This window comes from Engystomops pustulosus, chromosome 7 (assembly GCF_040894005.1).
Source record: "Engystomops pustulosus chromosome 7, aEngPut4.maternal, whole genome shotgun sequence".
NCBI classification, from domain to species: domain Eukaryota; kingdom Metazoa; phylum Chordata; class Amphibia; order Anura; family Leptodactylidae; genus Engystomops; species Engystomops pustulosus.
This window is the reverse complement of record NC_092417.1, coordinates 80,572,045-80,599,458: the sequence shown is the minus strand read 5'-3', so window position 1 is coordinate 80,599,458 and position 27,414 is coordinate 80,572,045. Positions and strand designations below refer to the sequence as shown.

Here is a 27,414-nt window from a genome sequence, read left to right as displayed (position 1 = left end):
TTGACAATGGCAATGGGAATTTGGTTCTATTGTGCCTACCCGCTTTCTTTTTAAACTCTAATAGAAACAGTTGAAAATAAAAAAACACATTTCACATTTTTAATGATTATCAAAGCAGGTTCTAGATTTTTCTTGACATTTTAGAGCCAAGAGTAACAAGGCAAGGCTGAAAGATCATGCTAGTAGGACTAGAGCCCATTGACTGGTTCATCCTTTTTACAAATGTCCCTGAGCAAAGGAGACAAGAGTCGTTACATTATAATGTTCATAAAAATCTACAAAATATGTTTTTGTCTCTGAACTTGTTGTCCATTTGTATGCGTGCAGAATTCCTTTATCAGGCTGTGCAGTCTGTACAAGACTATAGTGTTCTCACATCCTTTTCCGAAGTGTCCGTCCCCGTCAGGAGTGTCTTTTTGTGGGGGAAGCTGGACCACACTGTTGGACTGTTTTGGAATTCAAGGTTCCTGTTGGGGTCGGAGGTGTAACAATGATGTCAGGGACGTTCAGATGTCCACCAGTTAATCTTCTGGAGGCTTCTTCCCTGGAGTTACAGATCTGCAACCCTGAAAACACATATACATGGTTACAATGTCTTCGACTTTCAAATAGATTTTCTGTTCCTTGCCATGTTTAAAATTTCAGCATACTGCAACGAATAAATAAGAGCAATCTTATTAGCAGGGGCTGACCTAATGCTTTTGCTAGCCAATAATGTGTTATAGTGATTTATCTTGGCCACACACAGCGATATAAATCTGTCTAGTTCTTTGCAGTGTTAAAGACCAAACCATAATTTCCATTTTTAAAGTGTTGCATTAGAAAAGTTCTGCTTTTTTTTTTTTTTTTTTTTGCTTTCCATCAATGTGACTATATTAGGAATTGTTATTTTGCAAGGTTTTTTTTTTAATATTTGGTGTTTAATATTTTAAAGTGCTATCTTTATCAAAGCATTCACATTTAATACATCTGCAATATAGATACAACAATTTCCCATAAATGTAGCCATGTTGCTCCTCAGAAATTAGATTATCCTTGGATACGACCAGCGCTGCTGGTGTGATTGCACAAAGAAACAAATAGTTTCTTCATCTACTTCATCTATCCTGTAGTAACGAAAGCTGAATCCAGGTGGTTGGGTGAGGTTCCATAATGCATGCCTGCCACCGCTACCAGAGTGTGGGGGTGTTCATATCGAAGCAAGCTATATCAATTCTAAGGGACAACATGACCATATTTATGAGAAATAAACAGGGACATTTTTTTTATAACATGTACAGACGGTCCCCTTCTTAAGGACACCTGACTTACAGACAACCCCTAGTTAAAGATGGACCCCTCTAAGGTTACTGACAGCAGTAGCGGCAGCGGGATGTAAAAGCTCAGTCCCACAGCGCCCCCTATCAGAATGTTTGTAGACAAGCTCACGTATATAATGCGTATGGACTGGATAAAAGCCTCCCTGATTAGGGAAAAGCGATTACAATCTTTTTTCACCACTTGGGAAAGTATTATCAGTGTGCTGTCACCAGAGATGAGGCAAGATATTAGAAATTGCTTTGTGAACACAGTGTGGTACCAGGAACGACAGCTTGTGGGAGATGCCCCAATAGAACTTGATTGAAATTGGATCTGGAATGTTGGTGTCTGTAATCTAATATATGAATGTAGCAACATATTATAATACACCATGCTTGGGCTGGGGTGGGGGTGGCATAACCTCCAGGGATGAGATGATGAGCAAGTGCCATGATTCTTTGGTTTTGTGTTAATTATATTGTGTGTTTACTCCCCCTCCTCTCCTCCCCCTCCTGTCCTTTCTCCCAGAACTAAATGAAACTATCCTGTAAGGCAATCATTCTACAAGCCAATACCTCATGGATTTCGACCTTTAATCTGGAAACGGATCCCGCTAACTGCTAAAGAGAACTGGAATTGCCATTCTGAATTCAATGGAACATAGTGACCTGATAGAACTTCTCCCCTCCTTTCTTCTCCTTTACATACCTTTTCCTTTCCATTCTCCTTTCTCCTGTGGGTCCCAGACCCAATGTTTGTATTGTTGACCCTATGTTGGGGTCTTATTTTCTTATAAAATTGGAAAAACTCAATAAATACAGTTAAAAAAAAAAAAAAGGACGGACCCCTCTAACCACTGTGACCTCTGGAAAAGCTCCCTAGATGCTTTACTATAGTCCCAGACTGTAATGATCAGCTGTAAGGTGTCTGTAATGAAGCTTTATTGATAATCCTTGGTCCGATTTAAGGCAAAAAATTTGAAAGCTCCAATTTTCAATGAGGACATTTTTTTTTGTTGTTGTGATCTACAATTATAAAAAATACAGGAGTGTGAAGGAGATATAAGTATATAAATGTGTGTAATTGTATAAATATGTTTGTACAAAATATGTATTTTTTTTTTTCCGGGGAAGGGAGGCCCCATGCAGAAGTTTGTCATGGGGACCAGCCTCTCCTGGTTATACTACTGCAGTTGATGGTAGATGTCCTTTAACACCATTGTATTTTTAGTACATTGTGGCATTTACTGTGATATGATGTTCTTTTCCGGGACTATGTGAATACAACAATACCATATGTAAAAATGCTTACATAAAGAGAACATATAGATTCCTATAGAGCCCTTTTAACGAACTGACACCTTTCTTTTAGCTTAAATTGTTTCCCTCATATTCGCATAACCCAACATTATCTTGTACTCCAAAAATGAAAAGGTAACGAGCAATGTGTGGTTCCATAGAATTGATAAATAAAACACTATTTTATTTCATATTCTTTAAGAATATCTTGATGCCATGGCACTAAAAAGGTTAGTTTTCTGACGTGTTTCAATTCAAGAGTGATGTTATGTACCAAAAACGACAAAAATAGACATAAATAGGATAAATTCATATACAAATAAATATGCATTAAGTTGTTGCAGTAGTTCATGCCTTTCAGACTTTTCCGCCTCTTCTGGTCTTTAGCATTATGTGCATCATGCTGAGATCCCTAGAGCAGCGGTTCTCAACCTGGGGGTCGAACGACCAAAACACAGGGGTCGCGATCGCGGCAAAAATGTAATAAAACATGTATGTAATAAGCACTCGCTGTCACCTGTGGCTGCTGTATACAGGGGAAGCTGGAGGACCTGTGGTGATGTCATCATCACAAGACCCTCTGGCTTCTCCTCTACACAGACTCCCGCGGAACAGGCTGCTCTGCTCATAGTGAGTAGAAACTAGAACTTGAAGCAGCAGGGGACACACACCAAAACTGGGGGCAGGAAGGGGGGGGGGGGGGTTCTAGAACAGGGGGCAGCAGGGGGGACCAAAAGCGGGGGCAGGAGGGGGGTACCAGAATTGGGGGCAGGAGGTGGGATGAAAACTAGGGGAGCTGCACTAAAGCATAAGTCTGGCAGCTCAGAAATCGGGACGAAGAGGAGGAGGAGGAGAAGCCTGAAGACTCCTCCGTGTGATACCAGGGCTGCTGCAGACTCCACAGGGTGTGTGATGGTATGTGACATGTATGGATGTGTAGTACTGATCCATATAGTGAGTGTATGGTATGTGTGATGATGTGTTTGCGTGCATGTGTATCTGTATGTATCTGTCAGTGTTTGTGTGTTTGCCTCCATGCTTGTATGTATGTATCTGCATGTAGCTATACTTGCTGCATGTGTGACTGCCTGTATATATGTCTTGCTGCATGTGTGACTGTCTGTTGGTTTGTATGTACATGAGAAGGAGAGTGGGTTCTGTGCCAGCAGTGTTGTGTATTAGGAGGTTCTGCAGCAGCTGAATTGCGTATTATGAGGTTGTGCAGCAGCTCAGGGGTGTATTCTGAGGTTCCGCAGCAGCAGCTCAGGGGTGTATTCTGAGGTTCCGCAGCAGCAGCTCAGGGGTGTATTCTGAGGTTCCGCAGCAGCAGCTCAGGGGTGTATTCTGAGGTTCCGCAGCAGCAGCTCAGGGGTGTATTCTGAGGTTCCGCAGCAGCAGCTCAGGGGTGTATTCTGAGGTTCCGCAGCAGCAGCTCAGGGGTGTATTCTGAGGTTCCGCAGCAGCAGCTCAGGGGTGTATTCTGAGGTTCTGCAGCAGCTGAGTTGAAGCTTCAGTTTTATTACTTGGCAGAGGGGAGGGGCACAAATTTTTAGGCTCGTCCTGTTGGTTAAATGGCCTCAAAACTGCCCTGACCATGATACGGCTGTTTGGGATGATAAACTAGGGAATATTTCGGGGAACAGGAGACTGTTTGAGATTTTGAATTTTAAATACTGTCACGTGAGTTCACTGCAAAGCGGCCCCCTGAGGCTCTTTCGCCCAGGGGCCTACTAAAACCTGGAGCCGGCTCTTGGTAGGAGGGAGGGGGAACTAGAACTAGGGGGCAGTGTTATAGTAGTTATATTCTTGTACATAGGGAGCAGTATTATATTAGTTATATTCTTGTACATAGGGGACAGTATTATAGTAGTTATATTCCTGTACATAAAAAGTATTATAGTAGTTATATTCTTGTACATGGTTTGGGGTCACCGCAACATGAGACTAATAAGTGAGTTGAAAATAGATACCAAGTTTGTGTTCAAGTGAATAAGTAGAATAGCTGCCTGAAAAAGAACACTTAAAAAATTAGACTTTATTAGATATTCATAAAATGCGGCCACTCTTCAGCCAATTAAATAGTCAAATCAGGCTTCCAGTGTGTATGGGGGATATGAGACCAGTAAAATCCCACTAAATCACGGTATAACCCCCTCACTGGACTAAGGTGCTGATGTGCATACTGTTCTGTTCATAATGTGTGCAAAGATCGGCGATATTTAGCTACCAGCAATTGAGCAGGTTATCGCCCTAGTAACTTGATCGGCACTACACTCTAAGATGAGAACAGAAACATAACCAGGTAGTGGTTTAAATCATAGTGTGAACCAATAACCTGTCTATTCTGCCTAATATACCCTATGCCTGACGCGTTTCTGCAGCCCCTCTAGTATGGAGCTGTGTCATCAGAGGCATATGGATGCATAGAAGGTGTATTATTCAGTGCGGGCGCACATCACATATTTTTGTGTGCACCCGCCGGCAGAGTCTTGGCACTAATAGATGCCATGCGCGCGCGAGTGCACGCGCAGAGTATAAACAAAACGCCCCGCCCACCCAGCGGCACGGCAGCCAATCACCACCTAGGACCGCCGGCCAATAGGAATTGAGTGGGCGTTCTGAGGAGAGAGGGCTCGTACCTGGTCAGCCAATAGCGCTGTCCCCAGGCTCAGGAATGCAGTGTCTGGTGAGTGAATTGTCATCACCAGTCTGTCAAAGCGAGGGCCAGTATCGATAAAGACAGTGTCGCGTTGAATACCAACCTGTATACGGTCCTAAATTCCTCATTAGGATTACTGTTAGCCAGGGGATCGTATCGCGGCTAAGTCTGTCCTATAGAAACCAATCCGGTTTAGCAAAAGGCCAAGGTAAAGGCAGTATTCCGCCATGGCTAGTGACAGAAAGCCACTGTGACAGGAATGAAATTTAAATTACAAATGAAAAATGATACTGGTGATGGTATAAAGCAACAGGATGTGCTTGCTCAAATGAAATGATGCAAGATATGATGTGATTCATTAAAGGAAACATGCATAGCTGATAGCGTCGTTCAGACCTTGCGGTTTTTCCGTGGAAAGGGTGCAAATCCATCTTGCCTCGCGTTGAAGCAACATGCGGTCAAAGTCCCCCCCGCGTATAGGGGGTGTCACCCGTTCCACTCCTTTAAATTTTATACTCAGGGAGTTTCCATCATGATGTTCACAGACATGCCGAGCGATGGTGGTGTCCTTGCCATTAAGAACATCCCTCACATGTTCTCGGATGCGTACACGGAATTCTCTATATGTCTTACCCACATATTGGGCTCCACATATGCATGTCATGAGATACACAACTCCGGTGCTTCTGCAATTGATAAATTGGCGATTTGGAAAGGTCCGCTGAGTTACCGAGCTGGTCACAGAATTACCTGGTGAGATAAATTTGCATGCCTTACAGGACCCGCATCTGTGTGTGCCTAGAGGGGGCTGTGGGAGCCACATTTGTTGTATAACTGGGGTAAGATGACTATGAACCAGTTTATCCCATATGTTTTTGCCCCTCCTGTATGTGATCTGTGGAAAATCGCCGATTTCCTCACCAATATCCGGGTCCAGTTTAAGGATTTTCCAATGAGCTGCCAGCACATCCCTCAGTTGCTTATGATGGGAGTCATAGCTCCCTATGATACGTGTTGGAGCATCCGACTCCCTTCTAATTTTCGGTGTTAGGAGGGTATCCCTGTTACTCTTAATTGCATAGTGATGGGCTTCCTTCAGGACCTCATCCGGATACCCCCTCTCATGATTTCTGCATCTCAAGTCTGCTGCTGCTGACAAATATTCTGCCATCTCCGAGCAGTTCCGCCTAACTCGCAAGTACTGCCCTTTGGGTATTCCTTTTTTCAAAGGCTTTGGATGCCAGCTGTTCCAGACAAGAAGGGAGTTGGTGGCGGTGGTTTTTCTGAAGACCTTCGTAGATAATTTACCTGATGAAGTTTTGCTAATGGATAGATCCAGGAAGGAGATTGTTTCCTGTCGGATCTCAGATGTGAGAAAAAGACCAATCTGATTGGAATTGAGAATGGTTACAAATTCCTCAAAGCGGTCCTTTGGTCCTTTCCATAGAAGTAGGACGTCATCTATGAATCTTATCCATAGTAGAATGTGTGACGTGTAAGATTCAAGGTCCTCATTAAACACAAGCTCCTTCTCCCACCAGCCCAGGAAGAGATTAGCATATGTGGGAGCACAAGGGCTCCCCATAGCCACTCCCCTGAGCTGGTGGTAGAACCTGCCATCAAATGTAAAAAAGTTGTGCTCAAGCACAAATTTTAGGAGTCGCAGAGTGAATTCATTATGATCATTGTATTGGGTACCCCTGGATGAGAAACTGTATTGCGGGGTTACAGCATTAGAAAGGTTGAGAACCACTGCCCTAGAGTGTTGTTCCTTATAATGTTTTGAGACTCCAGGGAAGTTTTGTGTGTTGTTAAAGGTTGTCTGATTCCATGTTATGATCATCTCTCCTAAAATATGTGTTCCACTATTCGTTTCTTGAATTAACTTATGTTTTTAAAGAATATGAAATAAAATTGTGTTTTTATTCATCAATTCTATGGAACCACAAATTGCTGGATAACTTTTCGTTTTTGGATTACATGGACTGACCCTGACTCGGCTTATCCATGCAGTGGAGAAAGACTGATATCAAGCATCCAAAGGTGAGCTGGGGTTTTTCTTTTTCCATTTACTATTGTTTTTGGTGTTTATTATATATTACATGGCATTAGAGAAGGCCTGTACTGCTTGGCCGTCCCCTCCTATCTACTCCTCCCCATGTCCCATGCCTCTTTTCAGCATGGCATGTGACCAGGGTGACATCGGGACAGGTTATTTAGTCTCCTAACATTAGCAAACTGTACACCATGCATATATTTGATCACATGAAATCACAGCAGCCTCTATGGACTTATGGACTTCTGTGATGTCATGTGATCAGATACACATGGGATAGATGTTGCTGATGTAACGGGACCTTAGATGATGTCATCCTGGTCATATGACTTTAAGTGAGCAATGATGTAACAGAGTTCCTACTTTCTTGATCAGACCTGTCAATCAGGAACAAGGAGGAGTCATGATATAGAGTTATAACTTTCAAACGCTTTATCTCACAGAGTTTTTTTCAGACACTTTTTTTCATGACATGTTGTACTTCACATAAATGCAAAGCAGGCTCCAGGGGTAGTGGGCCCACTTAACCACTGCGGACGATGACGTAAGCCGACACCTGGGACCAGAGTCTAAGTGGCACCCGGTTTTCACCAGAGCCCGTCCCAAAGTGGGTTGGACTTGCTGAAGTGGGGCACCAACAGGTCGTTCCACAGGTGCGACTTTATCCGCAGCGGCAGCCAAGGGGAGGTACACAGACGTTAGGCAGAATCGTAGTCTGGGAAAGTCAGGAGGTCAGGATGGGCAGCACGGGATCAGAGTTGGGGACGTAGCAGCAGGTCAAGGCAGGTAGCAGAGGAGCGTAGTCAGGAACGAAATCAAGGTCACAACGAGAAATCACTATAAACGCAAAGGACATGGGAGCAAAGCTTTTTCTAAGGCTGTGAAGCACAAAGATCCAGCGGGAAACACAGGAAGGGGCTGGGAAATTTACCAGGAACGTTAGCTGGCCAGCACCAATTATTGGTGCGCTGGCCCTTTAAATCTAACAGAGCCGACGCATGTGCTCCCTACGCGGCGGGAATGTGCGCAAGGAGCCGCAAGAGATGGCAGTGGATCCCGGCGAGGTGAGTAGCGCGGAAAGAGCAGCGGACTGCATGGAAGTACATGCGTGCGCCTGCGACCCAAAACAGGGGGTGCAGGGGCACCCGTGACAATGCTATATTTTAGTTTAAATATATTGCATTTGTTTGTAAAAAAAAAAAAAAATGGAAATTTGGTTAACATTTTGATTTTCAGATTTTTCTGATTTCTAAATGTTATACAGTTTGTCTAACTGCCCAAATTGGTTGCTAACTAACATCAAAGGGGTATTCCCATCTGGGCATTCACATTTTATTTAATACATTTTCCATATGTAGAAATTTCTTCAATTGGATGTTATTTTAAAAAAAGTGTTAAGATAATTTCTCATAAATGTAGCCGTGTTGTCCCTTCTTCGGATACAACCACTTCACATTTTGGCAGCGGTGGCCAGACATGCGCTATTGAGCCCTGCCTGGCCTCCTGGCTTGGAGTAACTCCCGGACCTTTTGTTTCTTTGTGCAATCCCTCCAGCAGAGGTGGTCGTATCCAAGGACACAGTCTTGTTACTAAGGGACCATATCGCTACATTTATGAGAAATGATCTTCACACGGTTAAATTTTTTTAATAGCATCTAATTGAAGAAATGATTATGTATGGCAGATTAATGAAATTGAATGTGAATGCATAGACGAGAATTCCCCTTAAACCATGTGTATGTTTTATGCTGACATTTTCTTTTATATGCTAATTTATTTTATTAGGATGTTAGGAGGCTGACAATTCATCTTCGTAAGGTTTTTCAAAGTTCTATTTATTAGAAACTCCCCACAAATCACCCCTTTTTTAAAACTACACCCCTCACATTAATCCAAACTGCCTTTTGTTAAAGGGATATTCCGGGAATATGAACGTCTGACACAAAAACCCATGATGATATAAATAAATGAATACAACTATAGTCAATGTCATTAGTCACAAAACAGAGCTTAAATAGTTTGATTTTATGATTTAAAAAATCTATGGCCTCTCTAAAGTAGGTGGAGTTATCACTAAGATGGCCACCACTGGAAACTACAAGTCCCAAGATCCTTTAGTTCTCAGTAACTCCTCCTCCCTCTTATGCTTATGCTCTGCTCCCAGTGATGATGTAACAGACTTTCTTGCTCTGTTACCATAGTAATGATGTGTAACTGCCATCACCACAACACTGGTCATACTGGATGCACTGCAACCAACCGACTACAGCCAAACATAGTGCTGATCACATGACCTGCCCAGGCAGGTGCAGGACATGTGATGACCAGCGGCCATCTTCTGTCCTGTGTATGCTCTGCAACGGACCGCGCGGAGGAAATTAACGGACTGATTAAAGGGCCAGTAGCATTTTAATTCTCCATTACGGTCTATGTCATCAGCATTTTCTGCTAAGGGGAGCAAAATTTGAAATGACAACTAATTACACATAAGCTTATATTTTGAGTAACCATTTATATATGAATTAAGCTTATTCCTGGAATACCCCTTTAAGGCTTGCTAACACTTTAAGCATCTCACAAGAATTAAAACAAAATGGAGGTTCTATTTGCAATTTTTGTTTTACATATATATGTTGTTATGTGTTTCCACACCTTTCCTACCTCCCTAGCAGCCCCCCCCCCCCAATCCGGTGCTGATTTGGACCGCATGCCAAATTTATTACATCCACTCGACAGAATTGTGTCGCACGCTGTATGTTAAAGGTGCACCAAAAAAAGTTTGTACACATTTCCCGAGCAGTGCATGGTGTGCCGGATTAATGAAGACCGTGTGCCAGTATTCAATAGTCTGGTGCACTCTGTACATAAGTAAGGCATTAGTTTGCACTACTTTTGATAAATGTGGCCCACTGTGTGAACCCAGCCTGAAGCCGTTTTGTGAATCTAGTGAGCAGTGGATGATTGGAGAGACTTTTCGTGGGTCCAGGGCTGCTCTCTTCTAGTAACGTGCTGGGGGTTATGGGCAGAGGTGTTAGCTTGATTGCGTCAATAGGGGGCATAAGCAACGAGAGTGCCTAGGGTAGCAATAAACACTAACCATGGCCATGCTACATATGGTACAATTCAGTCCTCCCCCAGTGAATAAAGAAAATAAAACTGACAAAAAATGCAGTTGTGCAATTTTCTTAGGGGCTTCATATTTCCAGCTTTCATTGTGAGCTTCAAATGACAGCTCCCCTTTAATTTTTGGTCAGTATGATCAAACAGATACCAAATTTGTTTTGTTGTGTTTTAATACATTAAAAGATGCATAAATCTTTCCTAACTTATTCAGAACTGTTTAATGTTTCAATTTACTGTATAATTGTCTTTAAGTGTGGCAAAATTATGACAAAGTATCTGTTTGGACATTTTTTCTGTTAATATGTTTACTACAAGAAATTATAATTTTTATATTTTAAAATTCCTGTTTATGTTTGTATTATTATTTTTATTTCCGGTCTATAGAAAGTGGGGTGATTTGATTTTTTTTTTTCCCATTTTCTTCTAATGTTTTTAGGACCCTTAGTGTGTTTGGACCCTATTGGACTGATATAATTTATCTATGTAGTTATCTTTGTTCTGGTAATATAACTATGTGGTAACCTGGCAGAGCTTGTGAAAAATTGTTGCCTGTTTGGAGTTGCTGGGAGCTAAAGTTACACTAGGGCACACACCTGGAAACAGGTTCTGGGCAGCCCAGATAGACCAGTAGAAAGAAAGTTTGATCCAACAACAAGCTCCTACTGGTTCTATTGTCCAACAGCCGGACAAAGGCGCCACCTTTATTACATATACTTTCACTGCCTGTTTCCAGGCTTTTGTGGCAGGTACACATGGCAGTGGCTTAATACAATTTTAATGGATTCAGTCACATATCAGTTATTTTAATGAAAAATGTTTCCATTCTGTTTAAAAGTAGAGCATGTCCTAGTCAGATCTGTTTATCACAATTCACTCATAGACTGGAGTTCATTTGGATAAGTTAAAAACTGATTCTTGACTGAAAGAAATCAGCTGCAAAAAAATGAATGTTATTTTCTGTTGGTCATGGCTTCTGTAATGGCCCACAAGATGGGGCATTACAAATTAATTAGCTCCAGTTGACCACCTCGTGAGCTAATGGAGTCTGGCCAAGCGCAATCAGGTACTTTTAATTATTGCCAATGGATGCATCCCCTATCCCAGTGGTGGCGAACCTATGGCACGGGTGCCAGAGGTTGCACTCAGAGCCCACTATATGGGCACCCAGGCCATCACCTCAGGGCAGGGTTCGCCAGACAGGACTCAACTTCTCTTGCAGTCCCAGGCAGCCCAGGACCCTAAAAGGAAACTACAACGATAATCCTAACTACTTCTCCTTCTTTCTATTGTATTGGTGTCCTCAGGTGCCAATACTATTTAAACCTGTGACACAGCAGGGAGTAATGAGTTACTGCTTAAAATGTCGCATTGGCACTTTGCGAAAAAATGTGGGTTTTGTTTGTAATTTGGGCACTCAGTGTAAAAAAGGTTTGCCATCACTGCCCTATCCTATGCTACCATCTAATAATTTTTGTGGTATTAATGATGGTGTATGATATGCCTTAGTTAATGGGGTTAATGTTTTTGTTGTTTATGTTCAAATGTATCATTCTGTTATTCATCCCTCTAGCGGGGACCTGTGATTGGTTGGTTAGCCACCAAACTCTGCACTGAGCTCCTGCAAAAGTTTACATAAAGGGAAGCTCACTGCAAGGCTGGGAGTTTTCTGTGAGTCTACAAGACTGAGTATGCAGAGACAGTCAGTCTACAGCTGCTTTCTCCCTTTAGAGGGTTATCCTTTTGCCAGACTAGTGGCTCTGTTCTCCCCTCCACAGAGAATCCTGTTATCCACTGCTGCGTTTGGGTTTGGATTATCTGCTTAATATATTCATCATTCCTCCACTACATTACGGCCTCCCCCTCTTCTTGATTCCCATTGCTGGCCTGCCCTTGAAGGGCGTAGAGGAGGCTTGTTCATCTGGACCAAGCCACCCATGACATGAGCCACACTACAAGCCAGCTATTCAGGTACCAGGGAATCCAGCTGCCTGGTCCATTTTCAAAATGTGCACATAGTTGCGCCCTTTATTGGCTTCATGCTGTTACAACACAATTTTGTCAAATTGCATTTATAAATGTGGCGCAAAATAGGAACACACACACTAACACGGCCCTCTAGGGGCAATATGTTTCCTATTATTGAGAGAAGATGAGAAATCTGGACTATAAAACTATATTATCATTCTTTATGAATACAGGTTTTGATTGGAATCCTCAATAGTTGGTTCAAGTAGGTAGGCTTTATCTAAGCTTTGGCCTCCTGATGTATCTGGTGGCTGGTTGCCCTGCTTGGTGTGGAATTGCTCTATTACAATTGAATGTTCAGGCTTGAAGGGTTGCTGTCTATAGTAAATGCGTAGGCCCCTCTGTTGCTGGCCACTAATTGGCATGGAGGTGGCTTAAAGGGGAACATAATTGCAATGCCTGGAAGTTCCCTAGGCATTGCGATTATTCCAGGTCTTCTAAACCACAAAACAAGCCCTGATAAATGTCCCCCATTATTTTGATCTGTAAAACACTGCGGAAAATGATGGCGCTATATCAAGAAAGCTTTATTATTAAATTGAGGTTATTATAAAAAGCAGTAGTAAGTGGACACACTGGGGCACATTTACTTACTCAGTCCAGTTGCGATCCAGCGGCGCGTTCTCCGACGCTGAATCGAGTCTGCCAGGATTCACTAAGGTCTGTGCGCCCGATATCCAGCAGGTGTCGCTACTGCGCCGAGGTCCGCCGGAGTTCACCTGCTTCGTCCCGATGCTGATCTTGCGACACAAATTCTTTTTTAAATTCCGCAGTTTTTCTGAATCCGTCGGGTTGTCCACACCCCCGATTTCTGTTGCGTGAAAGCCGGCGCCAATGGAGCAAAATCCGATCGCGTGCACCAAAATACCGGGGCAATTCAGGGCAAATCGGAAATCGCCAGGAAACTAATCTACGATCATTATCTTAGTATCCTCATAAATATTCATCATTTTGTACACACACAAACTCTGTACTGATGCTTTTGCACAGAAATTGGGCTGATATATGCCAATCTCCCACAGGAAGTCAAGTGATAAATGTAGGAAAGTGGCTGACAAGTGATAGAATTATGCTATATGCACAAACGAGCGACAAGACAGGAAAGTTTGTGGTGCGTTTGGGCTGGATCACTCCATAGGAAAGGAGTGCCCGTACTACAAATTGGGGCACATTTACTTACATTCCTGCTGAAGTTCACCGTAAGCGCATTGTCCGACAATGACACCCAATATCCTGCATGGGTCGCTTCCCTGCTCAGGTCCGGCAGAGTTCACCATCATTTTAATGGTTCTTCTAAGTGCTTGGGCTTGCAACACAATTTGAAAGTTAAATCCCGGACTCAGTCCAAATCAGTCGGATCGTCCAACGGGCCGCCCGCTAAATTGTGTCGCATGCGCCAAAAAAGGGTACCATGCACCAAAATTCTGGCGCAGACACTTCTTAAATACCTGTGCAAGACGTGTAATCCCCGAAAAAAGTGCACAGTCCGATGTGAGTGAGAAGCGCGACCCAAAGTAAATGAGCCCCATTGGTCAGAAAAGGGAGCTGCTCCATAATTTGCCGTTGGCCGCCCGGCTCCGTTACAGTGCGGTGAGACATGATATAGTCACCGCACTGTGACCATGCACGATAAACCTCAATGCGGGCCATGAGCTAGCTGCTGTTTTTGCGGCTATCTAATAGCCTTTGTTTATGGTCATGCACATGTAGCTTTAGGGTGCATTCACACATTGGGGGGGGGGGACAGATTTATGATTTGTGGTGCCCGTTCTCCATAAATCTGAAGAATTCAGGTGCACCTTTGACATAGAAGGTGAGACACATTTCTATCAGACTCTGTCAGTTGCGCACAATCCAACTGTGCACTGGAACGCCCTTTTAAGTGACATAATTTGTGTCATGTGAAAAATAGTGCAGCTGTGACACAAAAGGGTCGCGTTCAACACATATGTGGACATATAAGAATGTGCAAAGTCCGAGAGAAAACTGGTCCATAGTACATGCCCCATTCAGTTTTTCTGATGAAATAGAAGAGGAGTAGCACCTCTCAGTGATATGTGCTCAACCGCTTCAAAAACTGAATGTGTGAACAACATGCTGAGTTTCCTTACCCCTAAAATGATGCATAGGCAGCAAGGCTACTTAGATGTAGCAACCTAATGGCAGTCAGGAAATATACATATAACAAGTGCTTTCTGTGTGATAGGTCTTCCATCAGTGAAACCTTGCATTTTTTATGAATGTGTAGAACTGTAAAAGGAAAATTGGAAAGAGACAGATATATGTAATTTTATCAGCATATACTGACCACCACCATGAGAATAAGTTAGGTGGTGAAAGGAGCATTGAGGTAACAGAAACAACATTTTTACAGTCTATGACCAGCACATTCCTACGCTGAAATACTATGGTCCTTAAATCATCTGTGCTGCTTCCAATCCCATTCTATTTTAGTTAAACTGTCAAAAACAAAAAAGAATCTCAAATCATCTCTTAATGGTGACCTAGCAGTGGAAGTCACCCAGCAGTAGTTTGTGAAAACTCATACATGACAGCCGCCTACCACACAAGGAGACATGTCATGAAGAACAGCTGTGTGCATGTCTTACCTCTCAGACAGGAGATATGGAGGCCCATTCTGTCATCCTTCCCTCTAAGACCCTGAAAGAGAGTGCAGTGTGTCAGGAAAAGAGCAGCTGTGGTGGCAATCTTATGACACAAAGTAACAGAAAACCACAAATTCTACAGATACGACTGAGAAACCTCAAAGCAGTCGCTCCATCTCGCCACCTTCATAGACACCCACTGTCAACGCTGTGTGTTCTCTGCAAGGCAATGTACACAATATCAGCTTCCTGTAACTCTGTTTATTTTATTCTCTTTTCATCATTTGCCGAATGTTTACCAGACGAGCAAAGGGCAACAGCGGGGTGAGGACAGGGGGCGAGAAGGAGGCTTCATGTGAGGTGCAGAGGCAGGACCCCCAAAACATTAGATACAGTAGCTCAGCACACAGTATCACACACAGCAGGTATGAACACAGGCAGCTCCCAATAGAATAATACAGATGATAGGATTAGATACATATCTCAGCGGACATTATTAAAAATGACAGGATTAAATACATCAGTTTAGAATCAAGTGTATCTCACATGATGGGATGAGATACAGCAGATAAGCAGGCAGTATCCAACACGAGGTCATCAGACTGTATCACATATGACGGTATGATTACATCCACACCGTAGAATTACACTTGATAGAATTACATGCACCAGACAGCATCCCACAACAGGATTAGATACAACAAACCGTCAGAAAGGATAAAACATAACACAGCAGCTTAGTGTACACGAAGGATTAGATACAACAGTTCAGAAAACAGAGTTACATGATAGGATTAGATACAGTATAACACAATAGCTTTGTATAAGTGAGATACTTGCGGTGCTAGAACAATTTTTACCTATAGACCCACACCTCTCTCTGATCTGTGCTGGGAGGAAAGTAAATATGGGTGTGGAGATGGGGGAGCAGGGTTGGTTACAGACACATTGGGGTATTGCTCACCTGGGCAGTGTGGCTCCTGCATATCCTCCACCCAATCTACGGGATTTCACCTGGCAGCAGAGCTTTAGTCCTCTGACCGCAGAACGGGACAACCACCTCTGGACCAATCAGCTGCCTCATAACCACAACTGCAGGGAACACATGAAAGTTTTTTTCTTTTCATTCAGCTGCAGTAATCCCATTACTCCCTGCTCCTGGATTCGCCTGTCCAATGATTACTCATACATTGCATTACAGGAAACTTGGCAGAGATATACACTTAACATTGTAAAATGCACTATTAATGGGATGTACAAGGAGAGCCAGGCTGATGGGATTGCTGGTAATGATGTGCAGCACTAAACACTACTACATCTGTCAGCATGGGGGGAGGGAGGGTCAGGGGATTATAACATCATCATCATTGGTGCACATTTCACCTACCCCCTGAAATGACATGTTCAAGACATTCTATGAAATAGGAGTAAATTCCATTTATGGCCATAATTAAAGAGGACCTGTCACCGCCGCAAACCCACAGAGCAAATGTGCCCCCCATTATCCTCCCCCCAGCCCCATTCTCCCTAGCGTTTTTTTTTAAAATTTATGTGCAGTAAATGGATTTTAAACGATCCGACCTCTTACCAAGTATCCGGCGCACTGGCAGCCGGCGTTATTCATTAGGGGGCGTGCCGACACACCCCCAGCACGCCCACGCTAGCGGACACATTGTACGAGCCGTTGCCGTTTTAAAGAAGCCCAGCTCGGCCACAGCCGCTGACAGTACGCCACGGTCGGCAAGAAGAATAAGCCAGGTTGCGGCCACAGACGCTGTTAGTGCGGCCGCGCCGCGGAGAGCCGGCAGCGCTGCCGGCTTCTCGTACAATGTGTCCGCCTGCTGGGGGTGTGTCAGCACGCCCCCTAATGAATAACACCGACGGCCAGTGCGCTGGATACACGATCCGACCTCTTACTTGGCAAGAGGTCGGATTGTTTTAAATCCATTTACTGCACATAAATTAAAAAAAAAACTGAGGTGAGAAAGGGGCTGGGGGAGGATTATGGGGGGCACATTTGCTCTGTGGGTTTGCCGCGCTGACAGGTCCTCTTTAAGGGTTTCCTGTGGTAATGATATTAATGACCAATCCACAACGTACGCTCAGGGCCGGTGCCAGCACTGGGCATACCTGGGCAAGTGCTGGGCCCACATAAGGCTGCACATAATGAATCCATGGGGGTGAGGACTGTATCGAATAAATCCATGGGGTGTGAGGGGGTCTTATATAAAATAACCATGAGAGGGCTGTTTGGCATGATAAACTAGGTAATATTTTAGGGAAATAGGAGATTGTTTCACTTTGCAAATTTTTAATGCTGCCACATGAGTTCACTGCAAAGGGGTCCACTGAGGCTCTGTCGCCCAGGGGCCTACTGAAACCTGGAGCTGACCCTGGGTTAGCTGATAACTGCCGCTAAATTGGAGATGAAATTCTGGCATCAGCTTATGAGCAGGAGTCATGCATTTTTTGCTTGTTTACCATGAGTTTCGCTGGTCTAAATCTGTTTTTCTTCATTTCTGGAAGTGTAAGCAGCTGCATTAACAATTTCACAGCTGCTTAGACTAGAACGCATGGTAAACATGCAAAAACGCATGCTTTTTGAGCACGTTTAAAAATGCACCAAGAACTTTTACATGCACCATGTGACACCACCTTTAGCCTTCCCCTTCTCTGAGGCGGCATTCAATAGTTACCGCATGTCCCCATATCTTTCTATGGCCTCATGCAAACCACAGTGGATTCCACGGCCCTCTACATGAGCCGTCTGTTCATATCGCACAAGATATTCCTGCTCAGTTTGCGGCCCGGGCAGTCTTTTTCTATAACCATCAATGACTAGAACTTCTATGTCCCTTGTTTGTGACCCACAAACAGCATATGTATTGCTTATAGTGAAGTGGGCAGGGCCTGGGGATGGATGGGGCCTACAGCCTGCTGGCCGACAGAATGTGGGTTCATGACAGGGGCAGAAAATCAATTGCATACATGTAAGACATGCCTACAATTGATTACTAAAGCATTGCAGGTAAAGACAGGTGTGCTCACTCTCCCTATGCCCTCTGTATTAAGTCCTCAGTTGGCGCCACCGCTGCCTTATACAGTGTGCATTGTCACAGCGTACATACCTGTCTCTGCCTGCGCTGCAGCATCGGGAGCCAAGGGAGAAGAGGAGGCAATGTAGGTGAGTACTGAGTTAATTTTTTTATATGAGGGGCCCTGTGTGGACATTTCATTAATGAGGGATGGCTACAGCTGGACATTTTACTAATGAGGGGAGGCTGCAGTTGGACTTTTCATTAATGAGGGGAGGCTGCAGCTGGACCTTTTATTAATAAGGAGAGGTTGCAACTGGACATTTCATTAATGAGGGGAAGCTGGACATTTAATTAAAGGGAGGCTGCTGTCTGCTGATGCTTCATTTAATTTATTTTATTGGTATCTATTTAAATTTTTGAAATTTACCAATAGCTTCTGCATTTCCAATCCTAAGATTATACTCAATTCTCTTGCCCACATTTATCAAAGCTAGTACAGTTTGCCTGTGGAGTGTGCAGAGTGCACCAAATTAATCAATACCGGCACTAGCTCTTCATTAATGTGGTGCAGCCTGCATTGCTCTGGAAGTGTGCACCATTTTTTTGGTGCAGAATTAAGGTGCAGACAGAATTGTGGCGCATGTCAGTAACAAATGTGGCGCCAACTCCGCCTAAGTACTAACACGTGACTTTACATGCACATTTTTTCTGTCTTGTCGGACACAGTGCATCTGTGACACTGGCGTAAACACTTTATAAATACTTGTGCAAGCAGTTTGCACTTTCTTTTCAGTGCAAAGTCAGACACAAAACTGGCACAAACGCTTTAATAAATGTGGCCCAATATGTTTCCCTAGCTTTTTGGTAGCTTTTTGGTAAAATGAGGAGCCTTAGATTATATTCAAGGTGGCTTTTACTTGAGTACATACGGTAAGCATTTAAATGACACATGACTGAAATAGCAAAAACTTTCTTACAGTGTTGCACACTTAGCCCTTAGGAGCTACCCACGGTTCAGGACCAGTCCACATAAAGTCCCACAATAAAAGCAATAAAAGAGAAAATAGTTTCCGGTCAGAGTAAAAAAAAACTATTTTCTCTTTTATTAAATGACTGAAATAGTTTGAGTTTTTAAATGCAATAATGTTGATCGTGTGTTCCTCACCATACATAGGAAATTTATACAAAGATTTCTAATGTCAACAAAGATAAATAGAGAGAAATTGGAATGGAAAGGTTTATAGGTAGCACCCCTCCTGGATCATGCCTCACAACTCTATCTCCTAACTCTGGATAGTATGGAATATAAAACTAGATATTCTGTTAAAATTTAACAGCTCTGAAGGTCTCTGGAGGGTTGAGATTGTAACACAGTGATGTCCGATAACACGTACCTCTTCAAAGGACAGAAAACCTGCTGTGAGTTACATTCCAAATGCTGAACCACAATACAAACATATGAAACAACCACCATGATCTACGTTATTTGGGTTGTACTGCATCACTTTCATAATAAACAGTAATACCAGAGCTAAGTGTTTTGTCCAGTTGGACCAATACCGGGACCAAAAGAGTTTTATAGTTAAACTGTCTTTTTCTGAAAATAAGTTAGATTAAAGGGAACCCATAAGCAGAAATTGACCTAACAAACCACTACCAGTATATCATCAAACAGCTAAACACCTTCTAAATCATGTTTATTTCATGGCCCAGCCTGGTGGAATCGTCAATAAAATCAACTTTGAAGTGACATGTAATTTGGTTATATATAGTGTGAGACACTGAAGGGGTTAACTGAGGATGGGTGGTATGTTTCCCCTAGGTTTTCATACTATGCAAGGCCTTAGTGCTGAGCTTGTGTTGTCCAGCACCTTGAACACAGGTGGTGGGAGCAGCCTAATCAGGCTGCATAAAGCTGCTGAGCAGAGCTGAGAGTGTTGTCTCTCTGAAAGGAGGCTGGAGAGCGTACACAGCCCTGACCCCTGTGCCTGGAGCAGCAACATCTTTTATGTTCTAGTGGTGAGTTAGAGAAACTCTGTTTAGTTAGCACCTTGACGGGTAGGATTTTGTTTGTTTGATGCCTAAATGTGAAGGCTGTTTTATTTTGTACCTGCTCCTGGAATAAACGCAGGCGAGACCTGTTTTGGACTAAAACTTTGGTGTCACTGTCTTGGACTGCATCACGTATCACCGCTACCACGGTGTCTACTGGGTCAAATCCCCCACATATGGTGCTTCGGATTGCGGGCAGTTCAAAAGACACACACCTGAAAAGGCTCGCTACATCCTGCAACATTGCATGGCTTGGGTGAAAGCAGCAGGCAAATTGCAGGATACAGCCAAGATGGAGGAATTTATTAAATACCTGCAAGAGGAGTCCAGAGCTAATCGGCAGCTGCAGCAGGAGGAGTCCCAAGCTAATCGGCAGCTGCAGCAAGCCATGCTCCAGCAGCAGGAGGAGAGGTCCCGCCAGCAGCAAGCCATGGTCCAGCAGCAGGAGGAGAGGTCCCGTCAGCAGCAAGCCATATTCCAGCAGCAGGAGGAGAGGTCCCGCCAGCAGCAGGAAGAGTCCCGAGCCATGTTCCAGCTGATGATGGAAAAGTTTAGTGGCATTATGGCAGCACCGCAAAAAACAACTACTGAGGGGTCCCATACTGGTTTGCAAGGGTACCCGGTTGTCCAGCATTCTGCACGGGCTGCAGTACAAAAGGCTTTACAAAAAATCACGGCGATCTAACTGTGTTCGAGCGAGTAGCTGAGCGAGAGGAGTTACCAGCTGAGCAGTGGGCAGATGTCCTAGCACCATTCCTGATAGGCGAATCGCAGAAGGCTTACTACGACTTGAGTGAAACGGAGGACAGTGAGTACCCCCAGCTAAAGGCGGAGATTCTGGCTCGTCTTGGGGTCACCATTTAGGTTTGTTCCAGCCGGGTCCACCAGTGGGCATACTCAGAAAAACTACCCCCGCACTCCCAAATGCATGACCTGATCCATCTTGTCCGGAAGTGGCTACAACCAGAGGACTGCACCCCAGCACAGATGGTCGAGAGAGTGGTTCTTGACAAGTTCACCCGTTCTCTGCCCTCTCAGCTCCAGCGATGGGTTGGAAAGGCCGGACCCACAAATGCTGAGGAACTCGTGTCCCTAGTAGAGAGATATCGGGCTACGGAAAATCTTCTACTTACCTCTCCCACACGAAGAAGTGCCAGTGACAAGGCCACTTAATCATCTGGTAAGACTGCTACTGCAGAAAAGGGGAAACAGGTCAGGTTGGGAGGGGTTTCGTTGGGGGGCTCGGATACAGAGAAACCCAACGAGGCTCGTGACAGAGGTCATAGCCGTATCCAGTGCTGGCGATGCCATGAAATGGGCCATATTGCTGCCAACTGTCCCCTGTCAGTGGAGCCAATGGACTGCAACCAGACCCGGCGAATGTCACTGTTTGCCTGGCCGGTTCTGGCAGCCAAGTTGGTCACGGATGCAGAACCCCAAGTGTGTATATTCACAATCAGTGGTCACACGGTGGAAACCTTGCTAGACTCAGGGAGTCTGGTCACCCTGGTGTGGTTGATCCTGGACTATACAGTGGGCGTAAAGTGGGAGTGTTATGTATACATGGGGACACTCAAGAATATCCCACTGCTGTCATCAACCTACATAAACCTTGTGGTACTATCACCCATGAAGTGGGGGTGGTGGGGACCCTGTTTCATGAGGCTATTGTCAGCAGAGACTTACTGGTGTTTTGGGACCTCTGGAGATGAAGACCCACGTCAGGTGCTATTGCAGATAATGGATAATCGGATATGTCAGGCCTTGGCCCCTGAACCCTTTGAGGCCAATGTACCCACACCAGCAGTAGGGGTGACCCCAGATGATGAATTCTCTCCCCTAGAGGTCCTAGCTGGTGAGGTCGAGGGTCACGAGGAGGTGGCTGACATGCCGGACCTTGAGATTTCCTGTGAAAATTTTGGGGCTGCACAGCTACAGGACCCTACCTTATTTAAAGCACGGGAGAATGTTAAAGTGATAAATGGGGTACTCCAAATAACAGGGGCTGGCAAAATATACCCCCGAATGGTTATTGTTGGGGAACTGTTGTACAGGGTTGACCAGATACGGGGTGAGGAGGTTGAGCAACTTCTAGTACCCCAATCTCACCGTAGGCTGGTGCTAGATTTGGCACACAAACATGTGCTGGGAGGGCACTGAGGTGCTGAGAAGACCCGAGAGAGGATCCCGCAGAGATTTTTCTGGCCCGGGGTGTGGGAGGAGGTAAACCGGTATTGTAGCTCCTGCCCTGAGTGTCAACTTACTGCCCCGGTGTCCCACTTCAGGAGTCCTCTGGTCCCGTTACCAATCATAGAGGTGCCGTTTGAACGGATTGCAATGGATTTGGTTGGCCCCATAGTCAAATCCACAAGGGGGCACCAGTACATCCTGGTTATCCTGGACTACGATACGCGGTATCCAGAGGCGATTCCATTAAGGAACACCTCCTCCAAAAACATTGCTAGGGAGCTGTTCCAGGTATTCTCCCGCACAGGCCTCCCCAAGGAAATCTTGACTGACCAGGGTACCCCATTCATGTCTAGAGTAATGAAAGAGATGTGTAAATTACTGCAGGTTAAACAGCTCCGCACCTCTGTATAGCACCCCCAGACAGATGGCCTGGTCGAGAGGTTTAACTGAAGGGGATGCTAAAGAGTGTGGTCAGCAAAGATGGGAAGGACTGGGATTGTTTGTTGCCTTATCTGATGTTTGCCATACGTGAAGTTCCCCAGTCTTCCACAGGTTTCTCACCCTTTGAGCTGTTATATGGCTGTTCCCCACGTGGGCTCCCGGACGTAGCTAAGGAGACCTGGGAACAGGAAAGGGCCCCCCCACCGTAGTGTGATTGAACACGTCTCCCTTATGCAGGACCGCATAGCGGCAGTAATGCCCCTTGTAAAGGAGCACATGACAAGGGCACAAGGGCCCAAAAGGGTATTGGCAGGTACCCCTCACAGACAGGGCTAAAGAGAAGACAGCTTTTGTTACTCCTGATGGGCTATTTCAGTATAAGAGGTTAATGGATCTCGTGCTAAAACCTCACCGTAGATATGCCTCGGCCTACCTGGATGACATTATAGTTTATAGTAACAATTGGGAGAGTCATCTAGCCAATGTACAAGCAGTGATAGACTCCCTCAGGGCAAGAGGGTTGACGGCAAACCCCCAAAAATGTGCACTTGGTCTGGAAGAGGCCCGTTACTTGCGGTACCGTATTGGGCGAGGGGTCATCAAACCCCAAGTAAATAAAGTGGAGGCGATACAGCAGTGGCCACGACCTGTGAGCAAGAAGCAAGTGAGGGCTTTCCTAGGCATAGTGGGCTATTATCGCCGATTTATTCCCGATTTTGCGACAATAGCAGCACCCCTGACTGAGCTGACCAAGGGTAATGGGTCGGTGATGGTAAAGTGGAGTGAAGAGGCTGAGGGGGCATTTTAGCGACTTAAAATGGTTTTGTGCGTGGGACCGGTACTGATCACCCCTAACTTCACCAAGACCTTTATTGTGCAGACTGACGCTTCTGACGTGGGCTTAGGGGCTGTCCTGTCCCAAGTAGTGGAGGGTGAGGAACATCACGTGACATTCCCGAGCCGCACGCTCACACCCCCTGAGAAGAACTATAGTATAGTTGAGAGGGATTGCTTGGCGATCAAATGGGCTCTGGAATCCCTGAGATATTACCTAATTGGGCGACAGTTTACGCTACTTACCGATCACTCTCCCCTCACCTGGATGAGTCAGGCTAAAGAGAGGAACGCCAGGGTCACAAGGTGGTTCCTTATGTTACAGAATTTCAAATTCACAGTAGAACACAGAGCAGGGAAACTACATGGGAATGCTGATGCCCTGTCTCATACCCACTGTCTGATGGCCAAAGGTGTTTGCCCCTACAGGGTCAAACAGAGGGGGAGGGTATGTGAGACTCTGAAGGGGTTAACTGTGGATGGGCGGTATGTTTCCCCCTAGGTTTTCATACTATGCAAGGCCTTAATGCTGAGTTTGTGTTGTCCAGCACCTTGGACACTGGTGGTGGGAGCAGCTTAATCAGGCTGCATACAGCTGCTGAGCAGAGCTGAGAGTGTTGTCTCTCTGAAAGGAGGTTGAAGAGCACACACAGCCCTGACCCCTGTGCCTGGAGCAGCGACATCTTTTATGTACTAGTGGTGAGTTAGAGAAACTCTGTTTAGTTAGCACCCTGACGGGTAGGATTTTGTTTGTTTGATGCCTAAATGTGAAGGCTGTTTTATTTTGTACCTGCTCCTGGAATAAACGCAGGCGAGACCTGTTTTGGACTAAAACTTTGGTGTCACTGTCTTGGACTGCATCACGTATCACCGCTACCACGGTGTCTACTGGGCCAAATCCCACACAATAGTCAAGGAGGCGGACAGTTTAAGACTGAAGTCAAGCTTTTCTCACTTCAGAAAGCCCTCTTCACTGTAATTGATGTTCCTGTATCCAGACACATCACTAACCAGATCTCCATCCCTCTTAGGCAGGGAAAGCTTGACTTCAATGCTGTGATCTCCACCTCTATCACTTTATGCAACCAATTTACATCTCACTTCAAAGTCTTCTTCATGAAAGAAACTCGATCTGGAAGGTGTTGATATGATTCACAACACATTGGTAATGGTCAATTAGGTCAATTTCTGATGACAGGTTCCCTTTAAAGTTTCCCTTTCTGTATGCAGAGCTGTGTCCCTAGTCCCATGGGAGTGGCTAGTGAGGAGTGGAGTAGACATGGCCACTCCCATGGGACAAGGAACAAAGCTCTCCATACAGAAATAAAACCTGGATTTAAACTAGCCAGAAGCACGGTAAACATGCAAAACGCATGCGGTTTTAGTGTGATTAAAAATGCTTCAAGAACTGACCAAGACCACACCCTCAAAGTCTAGAAATCTATCCCATAACGTATATTAATGTCCTTCACCTGTTAAATCGACAAAACTGCCCCTAAAACTTTTAGGGTGTGGTCACACGTGGCAGTTAAAACTGCATCTGCAATATGCTTTGAGGTGGTTTTAGGTGCAGTTTTGTCAATTTAACAGGTGAAAGACATGAACTGAACAGGTGAATGAGATTTGTGGAGCAGGTTTCCCCTTCAAAATCAAATTCACTCGTTCAGTTCATGTCTTTCACCTGTTAAATTGACAAAACTGCACCTAAAACCTCCTCAAAACTGATTGCGATGCAGTTTTAACTGCAACGTGTGAACATACTCTGAGGTAGTCTATTTTATAGTGACCCATTTAGGGCTGCCTTAGACTGTAGGAATAATTAGAAGGTGTGGACAGGATGGGTTTGGAACTATTCGAGAACTTGCTCTAGGCCCCCACAATTCTTCCTTTTCAAGGGGCCCTACTTTTTTCAATGATATTGGGGCACTCAGGCAGTTACTGCCATGTTAACACTTTGGGAAAAGCTAATGGGTTTTGGGTCACATTTTGGGCACTTGATTTCTGAAAATCTCACTAGTCTATGTGATCAATTATGATCAGTGAATCCAGCTGAGCTGCATGATTTCTAGAAGAAGTTGACTGAGGGTGCAGTCACACGTTGCGTTTAACGCATGGGTTTAAAACGCATTGCAACAGCTGAAGAGAGATTTGCCTAATTAAACAGCTGTTAACACTTGTGTTTACTACATACAAATGTTAACACCCATGTTAACACATATGTTAACATTGTGTTAACATTACGTTTTGTTAGCAGCTGTTTAATTAGGCAAATCTCTATTCAGCTGTTGCAATGCATTTTTAAGCGCAACTTTTGACCACACCCTGAGTTCTACCTCCTTGCGAGTTCTACTCCTTGCGACAGTTCTATGCTTTTTTTTAGAGCTCCGCTGCCCATGAGATTCAATAAAGTGGCTTTGGCCCTTTAATAAATATTCGTATGCTCTAATTGCTGTGGGATTTTTTCAAAAAGTCATAAAAAAGTCTCAAATGCATAAAAAGTCTCGAGTAACTATAAGACTTTTTATGGGACTTTTTGCAAAAGTCCCAAGTCATGAATCTGGCTTTCCACCGTGTTGCACAAGCAGTAGTTCTGTGTTTACGCCAGATTACTGAATAGGTAGAAATAGCCTGGTTGAATATTCAAAAATATATTGTGCTTGTTTATTGTTATGTGCGTTTTAGGTAGGGGGTGATTTTTATATTTAGGTTTCTTTCTTTTTAAAAAATTTTCCCAATCCATCCTTTACGATACTTCATATAAAAACATCAATATTAAAAAGCTGAAAACCTACCTTCTGTCATGTTTCCCTGATTTTAAATGGAAAAAATAACACAAGACACAGACTGTGTCTTTGTTTCCATTAAAAAAAGCTTAAGTATAACAGAAGACAAGCAAATGGACTACAATGGAAGACATTAAAAATACATCAATGTAATTTTAACAGATCCATTCGATCCTGCTTCTTATTTTTTTAAATAGAAAAAGCCAACAAAGGCAAAATGGTCATGTGAACTGGCCCTGCTTAAACCACTAGGGATCCAATGTATCCTAATTAGTTGAAGGGACCTTCAAAAAGCTTGACCCACAATGCATTTCAGTAGTCTCTTTTAGTTTACTCTTTTTCTGACAACAAAATATTAACTTTTAACTAATCTCAGCAGCAGCTATAGAGAAATGTAGCATCTGCCAGGAGATCACTTACTGGAAAATTAAATATACAAGAGATAAGATTCATTTGACTGCAGCAGTAACACCAGTCTCTGCCAACTTCCTAAGATGCGTTGCCACGAGAACGGCTCAAGCACAAGAACTATTTCTGCATGAGAACACATTTTAAAATCCAATATAAGGGAAGTCTTAAAAACAGAGGGTACCTATTTCAGGGCCAGTTTAAGAAAAAATATGACCCTGAGTACAAGAGAGGAGCAACAATAATTTCTAGTCTTTAGTCTAGTGTAATCACTAATACCAGTAAGTCCTCAGTGTATTGTAGTAAATGCCACCAGTCCCTGCATAGTCTGAGATAAACACTTCCACTGATCACTCCTTAGTCTAGTATTATCAATGCCACCAGTCAGTGCATAGTCTAATGTAATCAATGCCACAAATTAGTCTCCAGTCTAGCACAATAACTACCTAGCTACCAGTCAATCCTCAATCTAGTGTAATCACTGTCAGTACACAGTCCTAAATCTAGGATATAGTCGAGTATAAGCCAAAATTTTCAGCTTAAAAAATGTGCTGAAAAACCCAGCTCTGCTTATACTCAGCTCTGTGTCCTCGCGCGGTCCG

At 44.1% G+C, this 27,414-nt stretch overlaps 1 long non-coding RNA gene across 3 annotated transcripts; it reads right to left on the bottom strand.

Annotated features, from left to right (window-relative positions):
* Positions 1-27,414, bottom strand: LOC140068862 (uncharacterized). 3 transcript variants are annotated; one of them, XR_011848602.1, is made up of 5 exons: positions 27,259-27,374; positions 16,031-16,158; positions 15,224-15,285; positions 15,070-15,121; positions 1-566 (listed from the first exon to the last, which is right to left on the bottom strand). It is a non-coding gene; the product is annotated as an uncharacterized lncRNA (long non-coding RNA). The 3 variants fall into 3 exon arrangements; XR_011848601.1 differs by lacking the exons at positions 15,224-15,285; positions 27,259-27,374 and adding an exon at positions 27,389-27,414 and having other exon boundaries at positions 6-566; XR_011848600.1 differs by lacking the exon at positions 15,224-15,285 and having other exon boundaries at positions 6-566; positions 27,259-27,361.